Source organism: Silurus aristotelis, assembly GCF_946808225.1.
Source record: "Silurus aristotelis genome assembly, chromosome: 13".
NCBI lineage: Eukaryota > Metazoa > Chordata > Actinopteri > Siluriformes > Siluridae > Silurus > Silurus aristotelis.
This window is the reverse complement of record NC_139586.1, coordinates 12,389,809-12,405,647: the sequence shown is the minus strand read 5'-3', so window position 1 is coordinate 12,405,647 and position 15,839 is coordinate 12,389,809. Positions and strand designations below refer to the sequence as shown.

Below are 15,839 nucleotides of genomic sequence, written 5' to 3'. Positions count from 1 at the left end.
CTGTTTTCAGGGTCTTCTTTCATTTTTTTCTTTTCCTCCGCCAAGACTAGAGCAAGGATTTGCCTAGCCAGCCCCGTCGCGTCAGCCAAGATTTGTGCACGTCCTTTAAATCATTTCCCTCTCTAGAAAATTAAGAACGCGGAGATATTCTCAAACCGATCATTTCTCTCTCTCTCTCTCTCTCTCTCTCTCTCTCTCTCTCTCTCTCTCTCTCTCTCTCTCCTATCTCTCCCTCTCTCATCCTCTCTCGCCATCCTTCCCCAACACACATTTGTTCGCACTTGTTTGTGTGGCATGATGTTTAATCGCCGGCTTTATCCTGAGCAAAGGAAACAGCGAGCGTGATCGGGCGTTAATGTGAACAGGCCTGAGCGAGAGGTTATAATGTTAATAGTTTCAGTGCGTAAACCAGTTGTATGGGGCTCGCTGTAAACACACCTGTCCATCATATATAAGATTTACATTCCTAAGAAGGATGTCTGAGGAAACGTTTCACCCGCTGCAAAGCGCTCTTGCTCCTGTATTTCTCTCAGAGTTTAAACATTGCTCTACCTATTGCTGTCCCCTTCATGTGCAGGTTTGTGGCCAGGATTTATGTGGTTTTTTGCTGTTGTTTTTTCATTAGCTTTCTATAACAGAGTTTTCTATAACAGTAGCTCACCACAGTGCATTGTTCTAATACTTTATTGTTTCTAGAGTAACAGCTTGTCAGTCAGATTGGGTGGAAGCTCTGTGAAATAATTGTGAAAAAAGTTTGTTTCACAATTATGGAAGGAGTCTCCAGTGTCAAAGGTGAATCTTCAGCAAAAGGAGGAGGAGTTTGTTGTTGTTTTTTTTTAGGTTTTTTAGGTGAGGAAATGTTTCTTTATAGCTGCGTAACATAAGTGACAACATGAACTGACATGTCTTGGGCAAGCTTCTGGGGTAACAGAGGAATATAACAATTCAGACACACAGCAATGACAAGATCATCCATTCATTTCGCAGAGCCTCGTTTTTATCTTTATCCTCTACAAAACAGGACGATCCTGTGTTCATCTTTCCATGTTCATTTCAGTCGTTTCAGTCTCATATCGGTTAATCTAAAACGGTTTTCAATTCAGTTGCAAATGTAATCTTTAAAAATGTGACGGTGTCACGCTCACTTCCAGTCCAACAAAACCCCCCAAAAAACAAGGAAATAAATAAATTACTAATTATTTTGTCGACAACTGATGGCGCTTGATTGTAACCTGATCATTTCTGGATCAATTGATCCTATTCTGGTTTAATTCACCATGTGATTGACTTTTGGGGGCGCTGTTAGGGAGAAAAAAAAATAAAAAATCCCCCTGCCCAACGATTGGTGTTTTAAAGAGTGCAGTCATTTGAATACAGATGCTCGCTCGATGCTTAGACCTTGTCACGGAAAAATGGCTGAAAGTCAGGAGACAATTGCAGGTTGATTATGTTGCCACTGACAGAAGATGCGGGTCCTTTTGTGCCTCGGATTTATTGCATTTAAATGTTTATTGTGGATGCGTGATGCTCCGCGACTGCTGATTGTCTGTGCTGGCTGTCAGCTTTTGTTCGCCAGAAAAAACAAAACGAATGAATTTCTAAAGTGTAAAGTTATTTATTTATTTATTTATTTATTAATCTATCAAAATTAGACCCTGAATCAATCAGCGTGACTTTGTTTTTTCACTGTTTCCTTTTGTATAAAGATTTCCTTAGCATCTGCGTGAAAAACGTGTGGATTTTTTATTTTTTGGAATGATCACACTTGTGATTGAAACTGAGGCATGTTTTGACCTTTGTCTGAGCTGGTAAATAGATGTGTGTGCGTATGTGTGTGCGTACTTATAATGTTTTGTATATAAATCTATCTATCTATCTATCTATCTATCTATCTATCTATCTATCTATCTATCTATCTATCTATCTATCTATCTATCTATCTATCTATCTATCTATCTATCTATCATGGCTGTCAATTGAATCAAACATTTAATTGTGTCATTGTTGTAATGAGTTAACTCGTGATTAATCGCAACTTAATCGCACATTTTTATCTGTTCTAAATGTACCTTAAATTAATATTTATCAAATTTTTTAAACTCTAATCAACAGAGCCATGGACAAATATGGTATGCTTTATGCAAATGTATGTTTATTAATTAGTGAACCGTACTTAAATAGAGCATGAATCAAAATATTCTTGTAAATGTTTTAAAGTAATTATGGTGTTTTTACATTTCGTAAATCATCAGGACAGCTGAGGGAACTTTTGCTATGTTTCCACATGGACGGTTTTAACTGCCGGATGTGTGCATCATGGCGGATTTTGGTGCTTGATATGAGACTTGGCGCATCAGTAAAATAAATGTTTAATGATTAAAAAATTGTTTTTAGGGGAAGTTTTTTTTTATTATATCTAAACGAAGAAAGGACATCTTGAATAAATGTGTGTTGTGTTGAATGTTTTAATTTCACCTCTTTCACGTGTGTGTGTGTGTGTGTGTGTGTGTATGTATGTAGGTATGTATGTATGTATGTATATGTATGTATTTATGTATATGTTACTGATAGTGTGTGGTGTGTGTGTGTGTGTGTGTGTGTGTGTGTGTGTGTGTGTGTGTGTGTGTGTGTGTGTGTGCAGGCCTGTGTGAATGTGCATGCGTGTATTGGTGTGGAGCTCATGGCCAAGCCTGTCGTCTCCTGCTGCTCAGGGCTCCAGGTCCTTTGTCCTGCAGCACTCAGCACGTCTGCCTCCTCAGGAGAGCGAAGACTTTCACCAGTGCGGCCCCACAAAAGCCCTTCTTTCCTTTGAGGTGTTAAAAACTTCCATTTATGCATTCCCTGGGACAAAAAGCTCCGAGCCCATTTTCGAGGCCAGTGGCAACACAGGCGGACATTGTGGCCACGCTTCTCCGGCACTTCATTTCACAGCTTCTAAAAAACCAGTATGTGGTGAACAGGATTTCAGCGGCTAAAACGCCCCCTCGAGAGAGAGTGTGGGCGATAAGAGAGTAGGAGAGTGAGAGAGCGACAGAACGCATGATTGTGACTCCAGGGGCGCAATCAGTCTTCTCGAGCTCTTCGTTCCATGTTCTACCAAAACTAAATATCTCAATGATATAGTGGATTTTTATTTATTTGGAGCATTTCTGGCATAGCTTGATCTCGGCAGCATCCAGGCTGTGTGAGAAATAACAAGCACTGTGTGGCATGTTGTTCTAAGAAAACCATAAATAAAAAGGTGTAACTGTTACCATGTTATACTTCATTAGTATGGTATTAACACAAAGTACTGTACGACAGCTGTTATACATTTTGTCTCAATATACAAGATTGTAATAGCTTTTATCCATTTATGCTGTATTTACATGATATAATGTTACACAATGCCTTTAAACAATTATTGTTCTTACTTACTTTATTGCAACTACACACAGTAAATGTATTACTAGGTTCTTTTTGCTTTCTATGTGATGAATAAGACAAAGAAATCTCAGTTTGTTAAAAAAAAAAAACCCACAAATTATTTGCATTATTTTCTTATAAATACTAGTTATTTTTATAACAATTGGCACCCTCGACATTTAATGTCTCATCACAGCGAAAATAAAGTATTGCCAAAATATATATCAAAACCAACCAACTAATAATTAGCGATCACAGCACCTGATACAGACACGTTTAGTTAATACTAGACTCGTACTACTTTTGTTAGGACGTTCTACCCCTCCTTCTGTCCTCCTCCTCTTCCTCCTCCTCCTCCTAAACCTCCACTCCGATAGCTTTATCTCCTCGCTCGATAATTAAGTCGCCTTGCCACTGGGGAACCATGTTTCCTTTTCGGAAGAAGTGCAGGCGCGAGTTGCTTTTTGTCCGGCTGGAGATTGAATTTGACAATGGGGTCCATGCCGAATGACAGGCACGGAGCTTTTTCAAGCGAGAACCCCCACCTTCATCCTCTCCGCTTCCCATCCAATCCTCCCATCCCGAATGACAGCTTAGCCTGTGTTGCTGGTCTAAGGCCTCCTGCTTCATTTTCCCCCATTTCCCCCCTTTTTTCCGGCCCCGGTTCTGGCCCTGCTGTTGGTGGAGAGATAACCTGGCCTCCACTAGGTACATGAGCGACCTGCTGATGGGAGAGATTGTCTCTTTTGTCCCAATAACTGCCTTTGCTAAATCTCCTCTTTAACATGTTGTGGACTAAGAAGAGCGCAGAGATGGGAATAGTGTATAGAGGTAATGTGTTTTTTTCCCATTGGTTCAGAGGCTTGAATAAAGCTTTTGGTGATGGGGTGCAATTTAAAATGTTCCATGTCATGTCACGGAGCGCAATAGGAGATGACCAGTGAGTTTAACCGCTTCGGTTTGCAGGTTTAGTCTGTTAAAAGCTCACCTTGGAGGAGGTTTAAAAGCATACTGCTGTACAGGAGTTTTCTCTAAAACAAGCTGTGTAAGAAGGAAGAGTGTTCTCAGAGTGTGTGTTTGTGTGTGATTATTTTTGTGATTATGTTTGTACATTTATAAAGAAGTTACGTTCTGATAGTTGTCACCTTATGGACAAACACACCAGGCAGTATTAAATCAGCTTCTACTTTCTGCTGTGTGTTATTTTCTTATACCATCCTCAAGTTTTTTGTTCCTCTTATTCCACACCAATTTACAAACCATTCAGTCTACAAAACAGGTGACTTCCCATTTTAATGTAGTAGCTATAAACAGTCATTCCTTCACCTGTCACCTCTCTCTCTCTCTCTCTCTCTCTCTCTCTCTCTCTCTCTCTCTCTCTCTCTCTCTCTCTCTCTCTCTCTCTCTCTCTCTCTCTCTCTCTCTCTCTCTCTCTCTCTCTCTTTCTTTCTTTCTTTCTTTCTCACACGTTTCTGTTAGACCGCTGTTTATATCATGAGTTAATGCACTGTGCATTGTGTGTGTGTGTCTATTGGCTTTTGGCCTTAGCAGTCATTTTGTGTTGTGTTTTGAGTTGTAGTGTTGTGTTAAGTAGAGACGTGTTTAACTGGTGTGGAGGAGAGATAGAGTGGAACTTTAAAGCGATAAAATAAATGTTTTCATTGAAACATATCACGTTGTTAATACTGAGAACAGAGCACTGTGTGTCACTCTCTGTCTGTCTGTCTTTCTTTATCTCCCTGCTTTTCTATCCCTGTGTTTTATTGTATGTCTGTTTATACTTTCTTTCTCTATCTGCCCATCTTTGTCTTCTATCAGTCTTTCTCCATATTTTTCTGCTTCCCTCTATCTGTGCCTTTCTTTGTCTCTGTATGTGTCTATATCTTATTGATCTACTTCTGTCTTTATCTTTTTGTCTCTCTAGCTCATCTGTCTGCATTTCTCTATATCTTCTCCCTTTGTGCTTATTTTTTTACTTTGTTTCTTTCTCTCTTTCTCTATATATCTCACATTCTCTGTCTCTCTGCTTTCTCTATCTATCTATCTATCTATCTATCTATCTATCTATCTATCTATCTATCTATCTATCTATCTATCTATCTATCTATCTATCTATCTGTCTGTCTGTCTGTCTGTCTGTCTGTCTGTCTGTCTGTCTGTCTGTCTGTCTGTCTGTCTGTTACTTTGCAGTTCTCTTCTCTTCTCTTCTCTTCTCTTCTCTTCTCTTCTCTTCTCTTCTCTTCTCTTCCTCTGTTTTTGAGGAGCACACATTTTAAGAGAGAGAGAGAGAGAGAGAGAGAGAGAGAGAGAGAGAGAGAGAGAGAAAGAGAGAGAGAGAGAGAGAGAGAGCGGAAGAGTAAAGCGTGAGTTCACTGCAGGCATAATTACAGACACAATGTTTCAGTAATAAAACAGTTGGGAAACTAATAAAAGCGACTTGGAGCTGATTGTAATTCTCTGTAGTGAAATTCGTGATCACGCAATTAGTGAAGGGGTTTGATTGAGGAAAGTCTCGCTGCTTGCACACACACACACACACACACACACACACACACACACACACACACACACACACACACACACACACACACACACACACACACACAAAACACACTCTGTCCCACTGACTGCGCTCCTCACATGCCTATTGCAATATTATTGTTATTTATTATTATTTTTGCAATAATACATTTTTTTATTATTATTTTTTTAATCTGGATCAGTCTTTTGCTAAAATTAATTGCATGTATAAAAATGCCAGCGTTTACGTCGTTCCTCTTCCTCCATCACATTTTAAATTCAAATTGGTGTTAATTTTTTACCCCCTGCAATTAAAACAGGACAGTCTTTATTAAAGCTCACCAGGAACGAGGAATATATAATGTGACTGAAGGAGAGAACCGTTTATGGAATTAGCACTCCTGTCAAGGGCTAACCCACATGCACATGCACACACACACACACACACACACACACACACACACACACACACACACACACACACACACACACACACACACACACACACACACACACACAGTGCAGGAGAGGTGAGACAGTGTGGGGACACACACAGGGCTATGGCGCACCCCTCTGAGAGCTCCAAACAGCCTGGCAGCTCTGAGGTGTGATTTCGATGACAACAGCTTTCCATTCGCACACACACACACACACACACACACACACACACACACACACACACACACACACACACACACACACACACACACACACACACACACAAGCACATCACTCTCTTTCACCCTCAAGGGAACCTTCTCGGATCTTTTGTAGGAATAAACCGTGAAAAATTTTTTGCTTTTATGCAGCAGCAATTTGTCTTTTTCTCACTTTCATTTTATTTCTTTCTGTTTCTCTGTATACGTCCCTAGCTTTTTCCCACTGACTCTCTTTGTCTCTCTTATTCTGCCTTCCTCTCTTTATCTTTCTGCATGTCTTTTCCTCCCTTTCTGTCTGTTTTTGTCACTTCATTATTTCAAAAGTTTTTGGAGAGGGCCCTTGTTTCTTCACCCCTCCCTGCTAAAGTCTCTTATTCTCTCTTGTGCACTTTATCTCTTTCTTACACACTCTCTCTCTCTCCCAGCCTGTCTTTCTCTCATTTTACGTTAGTTTTTTTCTTTATCTATCTTATGTATTTATCTATCATACACACACGTGACAAGTGAAAACATCTCCTTACAGATTATTTCACCACATCATATATATAGTTATATATAGGACGTGTATAGTTATATATATATATATATATTTTTTTTTTTTCCGGGTATTATAAGCATCCAGCACATACAATTACAGCGAACAAACAGTTACTATGGAAACTATATCGCTAAGAATCACAAGCCTCTGACCAATCAGAACACAGGATTGAAGATCCCTACGTGGTGTGAATAGGGTGTGTCATTTCTATAAACCCCCTACATACTACAGACGAAAGTATTAAGACGCCTGACTTTTAAAACCATTCATGTCTTTTTCTCAAACTGTTACCACAAAGTTGGAGGCACACAACTGTATAGGATTTCTTTGGATGTGCTAGCATAAAACTTTCCCTTCACTTGAGCTAGGAGACAATGTCTCTGTGCACAAATCCAGCTCCTGGAAGACATTGTTTAAATTGGTTTGAGTGGAAGCTCTTGAGTGGCCTGCTATAGAGCTCTGACCCCAACCCTACTGAATACTTTTGGAATGAAATGGAACATTGAATGCACCCCAGGCCCTCAACCTTATATATATTTATGTGTAATAATTGTGAAAAGTTTATTGAAATTTTTTATAATGTTGTACACATTGGATGAATGATCAAGGATCTCCACGATCACACTTCAAAATCTAGTGGAACATCTTCCCAGAAAAGTGGAGATTATTATTACAGTTAATGGCAATTAAATGTGGAATAGGATGCTCAAAAAGCAGAAATGTTAGGGTATGGTGTCCACAAAATTTGTCCATATAGCCTATGTAGAGAACATATCTAACGGTTTATTCTGTGGTTCTCGTACACTCTGTGTGAACAGTGCTTAATGCTGTTTTTTCTCCTCTCGCCGGAGACAGAGGGAGCACAAATTGCAGGCGGATCAATTAGCTGTGACCTTAAACCCCTGTGTCCTTGTTTAATTGGCGGTGCCGAGGCAGGCTAATTGTATAAATCAGCTGGTAATGAGATCCCTGCTTGTTGTGAAAAACAGAATAATGCGAAGAAATGAACATCAATGAGCTTTGTGCACTTCTTCCCTCACCCTTCCCCCCAATACCCCCCCCCACCGACAATTTTCCCTCTTTCATTTCATCTTTCTCACGTCGCAATTTAAAAAAAATGAAAAAGTCCAAAGTTTTTGCTGAGATAAGAGCTAAACGCTGAGCACATCTACATTAAAGAAAGAGTGTGTTTATTGGCATTTTCCCTTGTGGCCTCTTTCTCACACTCACACACACTCTCTCTCTATCTCTCTTTCCTTCTCTCTCTCTTCCTCTCTGTCTCACGCTCTCTCATTCGGAGAGCTGTGCTCGAGCTGATCTGAGGCCGAGAGCAAAATAAATCATTAGCGCTGCGCAGTGCAAGAGAGGGTCGAGCGAGAGATTGAATAAAACAAGCACTTTATATGAAAGGCATTTATTAGTAGAATCAAACAGCGCAGGACGGATTAATGAGGTATCAGAGACGCCAACTCTAAACATTGTCTCGAGTTGAGTTCCTCAGAGGAACATCGAAAGAGAGAGAGAGAGAGAGAGAGAGAGAGAGCGAGAGAGAGAGAAACACAGAAAGGCTGTTTACTTCAACTGCTAATGTGTGTAGCCAAATCTCTCTCTCTCTCTCTCTCTCTCTCTCTCTCTCTCTCTCTCTCTCTCTCTCTCTCTCTCTCTCTCTCTCTCACTCTCTCTCTATTTCTCTTTCACTTCAGTTTTCAATTCTCAATTTTTCAGTTCTGAATGTGTCTCTCTTTTTCTTTTATTTCTTTCTCTCTTCATTCTATCTATATTTCTATCTGTCTCTCTTTCTTTCTTTTTTATTTCTTTTTATCTCTCTCCTTTTTTTTCAGTCATTTTCTTTCTCTCTTTGCTTTTCTGTCTCGCTCTTTCTCTCTTTTTGCCAGTCTTTATGTCTATCTCTCTTTTCCTTTTTTGCCCCTTTCACCCTCTTTCTATTTTTTTCTGTTTCTCCCTCTCTGTATCGCTTTGTGTCATCCTCTTTTTAACTGTTGCTCTCTCTATCTTTGTACTTTGTTCTGTCTCACTCTATGTATTGCTTTTTTGTCCATACTTTTCTTTCTGTCTGTCTTGCTTTAATCTTTATCTCCTTTTCTCTGTCATTCTATCTTGCATTTTATTTGTCTCTCTCTCAGTCTCTCTTTTGCTTAGTTTTCACAAATGTAGTTACTCGTTCTTTTCTTCTTCCTCCCTTTCCAGGTCATTTTCATGAATTCAAAATTAACTAACAAGTGATTTCTGGGAGCTGGGGATAAAGTTGCACTGTTTACGTGAGTACATGCTGGAATTTATTTTTTTTCCTAAAGTCTAGACTCATGTTGCTCTCATGTTGCTCTCTCTCTCTCTCTCTCTCTCTCTCTCTCTCTCTCTCTCTCTCTCTCTCTCTCTCTCTCTCTCTCTCTCTTTTACTTTATGTTTTTTTTTTTACAAGTGTCTTTTGCCTACTTTCCTGAAATGCTTATTTAATCTACAACAGATTTCCAAGATTTAAAAATGAAGAAATTAAATAATTATGCGACTTAACACGCAGTGACATAACATGCGTGTTAATTTAAAAATTTTAATTTAGATTTTTTACACACTCATGCGATAACTAAGATCATTTAATGAGGTGGAAGTTTTAAAAAGGAACAACACACACACACACTCACCTTCTACCTCCCTCCCTCTCTCCCTCTTTCTCTCTCTCTCTCTCTCTATCTATCTATCTATCTATCTATCTATCTATCTATCTATCTATCTATCTATCTATCTATCTATCTATCTATCTATCTATCTATCTATCTATCTATCTATCTATCTATCTCTCTCTCTCTCTCTCTCTCTCTCTCTCTCTCTCTCTCTCTCTTTCACTCCCACACGCGCACACACACACACACACACACACACACACACACACACACACACACACACACACACACACACACACACACACACCTCCATGAGTACATATAGAGTGAATCTATTCTCCATGCTAATGTGTGCTGTGTTATTGGTAGTCCTTGGCTGCCAGTTGCACTCAATAAGAGCATTCAGAGCAATGAAGAAAGAGCTCCATTTAAAGACACACGTCAGAAAACAGCAGAAATATATGGCCGTGGCACAGTGCAGTGCAGTGCAGTCTAGCCCAGCGCACTGCCACAATATGGCATTTTTTTTAAACGTCTCCTCTTTTCCCAGCGCTGTAATAAAGATCATATCTGGCAAAGTGTTGCTTCTGGGTAATGTTAGGCAAACACGCTCCCCCCCCCAAAAGTTAAGTTCACATTAATCTTTTTTCAAATGTCAAGTCGGATATGAGCCACAGGACGGACTCATATTATATTAAAGTAAAGGAGCAAAAAAAAGAAATAACAGCCCGGTGTTAATTAGTCCGGTGAGAATGACATATCCCACCTTAAAGTTCACGGCCATTCGGTAAAGCTGGGGCTTTATCCCTGTGATTTTAAGTCAAACACCTCACTCTGCCTGGGTTTTTTTTCTAGTAAGTAGCATGTTAAGTCTGCTCTGAATGGCTGCCAGTGTGCAGAGAGAAAGAGAGGAAGAGAGAGAGAGAGAGAGAGAGAGAGAGAGAGAGAGAAGAGAGAGAGAGGGGGACTGTGGAATAACAAAAGGACCTGGAGTGATTAGCACCTTCATGTCCCAGGCTTGTCACATAGGGGGGCAAAAAGGGACGGTCCACCTTCAATTAATCTAACGGTGCATCTCAAATTGCAGCATCACTTTCCGTAAATGAAGATATCCCGTGTCAGGATATCACTGCCATTTCCATTATTCTGCCACTCAGGCTTTTCTACGTGGTTTGAAAGGGAATTTTTAAAAGGATATTAGTGAGTTGCTCCTTGGCGAGTGCATCTCCTTACGACCGGCTCGCTATGCGGCGTTTGTGCTGAGCTGGACTGTACGTGTAGGATGCTGTTACATGTTCTAGAGTATTAAAGCATGCTGGGAGGGCAACTAACACCATGCAGCAGCTGCGGGCCACGCTGAGAGCCTTGTACACAGATATTAGAGTTGATAACTTGCAGGGTCAGCAAGTGTCTATTTTTGTGCATGAAGAGCTGATTGTTGAGCCGAATAAAGGTGAAAGAGCCATTGGTGTAGAACAGCAAACATCAGCCCTTCAACCTGGAGTGTGTCCAGGAATGGGCTAACACTGTGAGCCTTGTAGTATAGGCTCTGTGTGTGCATGCATGTGTGTGTGTGTGTTTTTATTGAATATGCGCAACACATATTTTTTTTAACCTGCTCAATCAAATTACAGATTTACCCCAAAAACAAACCCACCTCTGTTATGTCCTGTATGCTAGCTTAAAAAAAACCACTACTGTGCGTGAGTTTGTGTGTGTGTTAAATATTGGACTGTGGTTCAAACTTCGACCAAGCAAAGGGATTCAGTAGATTTAACTACGCGTAAAAAATCCTTCCTTAGCAGATTCTCTTTTGGGTCAATCACGTATGTTTGGAGAAAGGTTTTTATAAAAAGAAAGCAAAAAAGGTCAAATATGGAGATGCGATGTGAAACACCTCAGATACACCCAGCATGTAGCTAGCATTTAGGAAGGACTGAGTGCTAGCACTTTTATGAGTGCCAAGTTTACTCCTAATCCACCTTTCTGTCCGAGATGCATATCATTACAGGTTAGAAATTTGAATAACTAAGTATAAATCACAGTTTAGTTGCATGGCCAATAACTTTTATAACACAAGTACACTCCTAATCTAGCGGTTCATCCAGTGTATTCATACATATATGTATATACTATACGGATACAATATATGTTTATGGTCCTGATCAGTAAATGTGTTCATCCTCATCAGCAGTCTGGCTAATTGAATGGCGATTAGCTGTAACACAATGCCAAAAGCATCATTTTAAACCTGCCACTAAGCATTAGAGCACTTTGCTCGTTGTCTAGACTCGACTCTCACTCTTGTCTACATCGTTTTAGATTTTTTTCTAACGTGCCCTCCCCGGATTCTCCACACGCTACCATCAACGAGGCCTTGTGCGCTCATTAATCTAAATTCTTTTGCAACTTTAATCTGCATGTTTAATTAATCACAAAAACAAGGTGGTGAGTAATTTGGGCAAACGTGTGGCTTGTTTGTGCCTACCGTTTAATCACTCCTGTGTGAACTCATTTGGAAACACCTGAGGATGCAGGCAGGAGCCCACCATCATCATCAAGCACCCCCCCCCCCCACCCATGCTTCACCCCCCCCCCCCCTTCTTCTGCTTCCTCAATAGGCAGAATACACTCTTTGTCAGCGCATGCCATTCATCTAATAAAGCTTTCCGGAGCGTTCCGTCATTTTGCATTTAGCCTGTCTCAGCTCTGATGTCTCTGTGGAGCCGGAGGTCTCCAGGAATAATTTTGTGCTAGGAAAGGAAAAAAATTAAATAAACAGCTCAACAGGCAGCATAATGAAAATGAATAACCTTTGGGTGGTTATTTTCTCATCCATTATCTGTGCGTTCCCTGGTTACAGTTCTCCACTAACCCTCACCTCCATTATTGTCAGAGACGATGTTCAATTGGGGTCAGTGTTTTAATCTCATCAGGAAAATTCTCCTGCTCTGCATTCTCTTCTCCCGCAGGAACGACTCGAGAGCATTTAATCAGTGGGAATTGAGAGTAAGATTTAATTGCTGGAAATTGAATTATTGTAACGCAAGATGGAACGTATTGGGATGACAAGCTTGGTGGAGTGTTTTAAACTCTGGTTAGTTTTCTGCTATCATTAGTTACCTTCATACAGTAACTTTGCTACCCTGTGTTATGCAATGCTTAATCTTTTGTTACACCTTTAAAAGAATTTGTGTTAAATTATTACACAATGCTGAATTTTTTTTTGTATTTAAATTTTATATATTATTTCATAATATGGTTGCCACTATACACATTACAATGTGCAGTAGAATGCTTTTAATGACAGGTCTGTACATTTAGTTACATTGAAAACATGCCTGAAACGTTTGTGTTATATTGTTATAAAATTTCTTAGATTAGAATAAGACTTTTGTTACATAGGTACACACTAAAATCTTTTCTCAAATTGTAATAGAACATGTTTACACAACAAATGTCTTTTGTTACATTGTTATGAGTTTTGATACATTCATTCATACAGTCATTTGCTGCATCAATATGATTTTTTTATTACATGGAAACCGGCTGAAAAGTCTTTGTTACATAGTCATAAGAATTTAGTTACATTTCTATGTGCTGAAACATCCTTTGTTTCAAGAGCCTTTTGATACATTATTACAAGAATTGGTATAAAATTGTTATACAATGTTTTTTATTTAAATTGTTTTTACAAATTGCTATACATTTTGTAACAATGTAACAAAAGACTCTGTGAAATGTTACATTGTTGCACAAGTCAGCGTCTTTCTTTGTCATACCTCTACATGATGAAGCGTTTGCTGATAAGCAAGTTTAATGCATAGTGTTTTTTCATCACTCTTTAACTTCTGGCCAAAAGGTCTGGATTTGATTCCTAAGCAGCCATTAATTACATGCCACTTGACATTTTCTCCTGTCCTCTCTCACTCTTCAGTGCATTTATGTCCTAGAAACAGGTCATCACAGCCCTGGCCAAGATTTATACTCTATAGGGCTTTTTTGATACTACAATATGGTTTATTTGACTCTCTGAAAAGCGAAACGTAATACAGACTTAGCGGCGTTCTTTCCTTTTTTTTTCCATAACCCTAGAAAAGAAGAAAAAAAGCAATGTTTCACCTATTAGCTTTACGGCGGCTAAGAGCAGCAAAGAACATGTCATTAATCAACAGGCTTCCACAGCTGGGAAGCGTAATGCATAACTAAAAGTCCTGTAAAATGAATTAATGATTTCAACCATGAACTTTTCTCCCAAAACGCCATGAATCCTCCGGAGCTGATAATGCGCGCACTGCCGCTCCCCAGCCCCGGGGGTGTGAAGGAACCCGTGTTATTTCGAGAGTTTGCGAGTTAATTGATTCGCAAATTATTTAAAGTTTGCAGGGCTTGGGGAGTGCTCGGGTCTAATGAAGCCCATTCCCAAAGAGGAGGAAAAAAACTTTGTCGTCTTTCTGTCTTTTCTTCAACGAGACTGAATTGTAATAAGCTAACAAGCTTAATGAAAGACATACAGAGGCCCTGTTTCTTTTTTATTCTCCTTTCTCCTGTCCTCCCCCACAAAGCCTTGTCTCGGGGCCTTGAAACCTCTCGTTGTAGGATGGATCTCGGATGAAGGCGGTGTTCACACTGCGAATCCCGGCCGATTGTTCGGACTGAATGCCTGTGCTGCTTTCGTATTGTGTCACTTCACCGAGGACAACCTTGGATAAGTTTCTCGCTCGGGAGAAAACAGAGAAGACCAGTTAATTGTTTTTTTTTTTCCAACCCGACCAATGTACGCATCCACATACAGACACTCTCGCCGTGAATAACATGCGCTTTATAATATAATATAAAGTAATATAATTCAATATAATAAAAACATTTAGCAAAGGGTGTGCGCACACAAAGCGATGATTTTTATCAATGTTTTTTTAAATCGCGATGCATTTCGCAACGCGTCCGCTGGCCTTGATTGCGTTCAGTTTCACAAAAGCATAATATACACTATTTAAAAAAAAAAAAAAAAAAAAGTAAAAAAGGTAGCAGACTCTATTATGATTGTTTGCGCTCTCGTTTTATTACATTTTTTTTCTTTCTTGACGAACAAAGACGCCATTCTGTAAACATAGCTTTACATGTAAAACCGCTTTTGCACCACATTTATTATATACAGAGAGGAAAAAGAGAAAGGAAATGTACATGTTCAAGAACAATTCTAGGATTTATGGAAAGAAGTGTTCTGATTTCAAGCTGCTGTTGTGATATGAGGGTTTTTTGCTACAAAATTCTTGCCCTTGAGTTGCAAGATGTGAAAAAATGGATATTATAGTTGAAGAATAATATATATATATATATATATATATATATATATATATATATATATATATATATATATATATATATATATATATATATATATATATATATATATATATATATATATATATATATATATATATATATATATATATATATATATATATATTCTTATTTTATTCTATAATCTTATTTTTCTTATTCTTATTTTAATAATACGAAACACAAATACATCTTCTTTGCTCAGCTGGTGAGGTTGTGAGGCGAAGCGTACAGTGCGTAACCCGCTAAGTGGCTGCCGTGTCTCCAGGCTAATATCAAGGAGCCCCGCTAATCCGAGCCCCATTAGCGAACGCTGTCATTCAGACACATGGTGTCGAGCTGATTTAAATAAAACCAAATGAAGATAGTTGTTTCTGCTCCCCTGGCTTCACTCATTGCCATAAACATATGCTCCGTGCCCCGCTTCTTTCCATCTTATTTATGACTTTAATTTGTTGTGTGTATGTTTGTGTGTGTGTGTGTGTGTGTGTGTGTGTGTGTGTGTGTGTGTGTGTATGTATGTGTGTGGAGGAGAGAAGGAGGAGGAAGGAGGGGTGGATGCGAGGAGGTTGTGGCTGCACTGGAAATCAAATTTAATACAATTCTCCCAGGGACCCTGTCATATAATAACATGGTAATTTCTGTGTATCCTTTTGAAAAATGAGGAAATTAATTCTTCCTGACATGTTCTAATTATTCCGATGTGAACGGGCGAATCCTCTCTCTCTCCCACTC

At 39.3% G+C, this 15,839-nt stretch overlaps 1 protein-coding gene across 12 annotated transcripts in view; it reads left to right on the top strand.

The window, feature by feature from the left end:
- Nucleotides 1–15,839, top strand: part of sox6 (SRY-box transcription factor 6) — a 152,278-nt gene that overhangs the window by 1,891 nt on the left and 134,548 nt on the right. For 4 of the 12 annotated variants that reach the window (XM_083558476.1, XM_083558474.1, XM_083558472.1 and 1 more), the window contains exon 2: nt 9,267–9,401. The gene's annotated coding sequence lies outside the window, so the exon portion shown is untranslated. Of the gene's footprint in view, nt 1–8,989; nt 9,402–15,839 lie in introns of those variants that run through there. The other 8 variants (XM_083558477.1, XM_083558486.1, XM_083558473.1 and 5 more) reach the window with 3 other exon arrangements.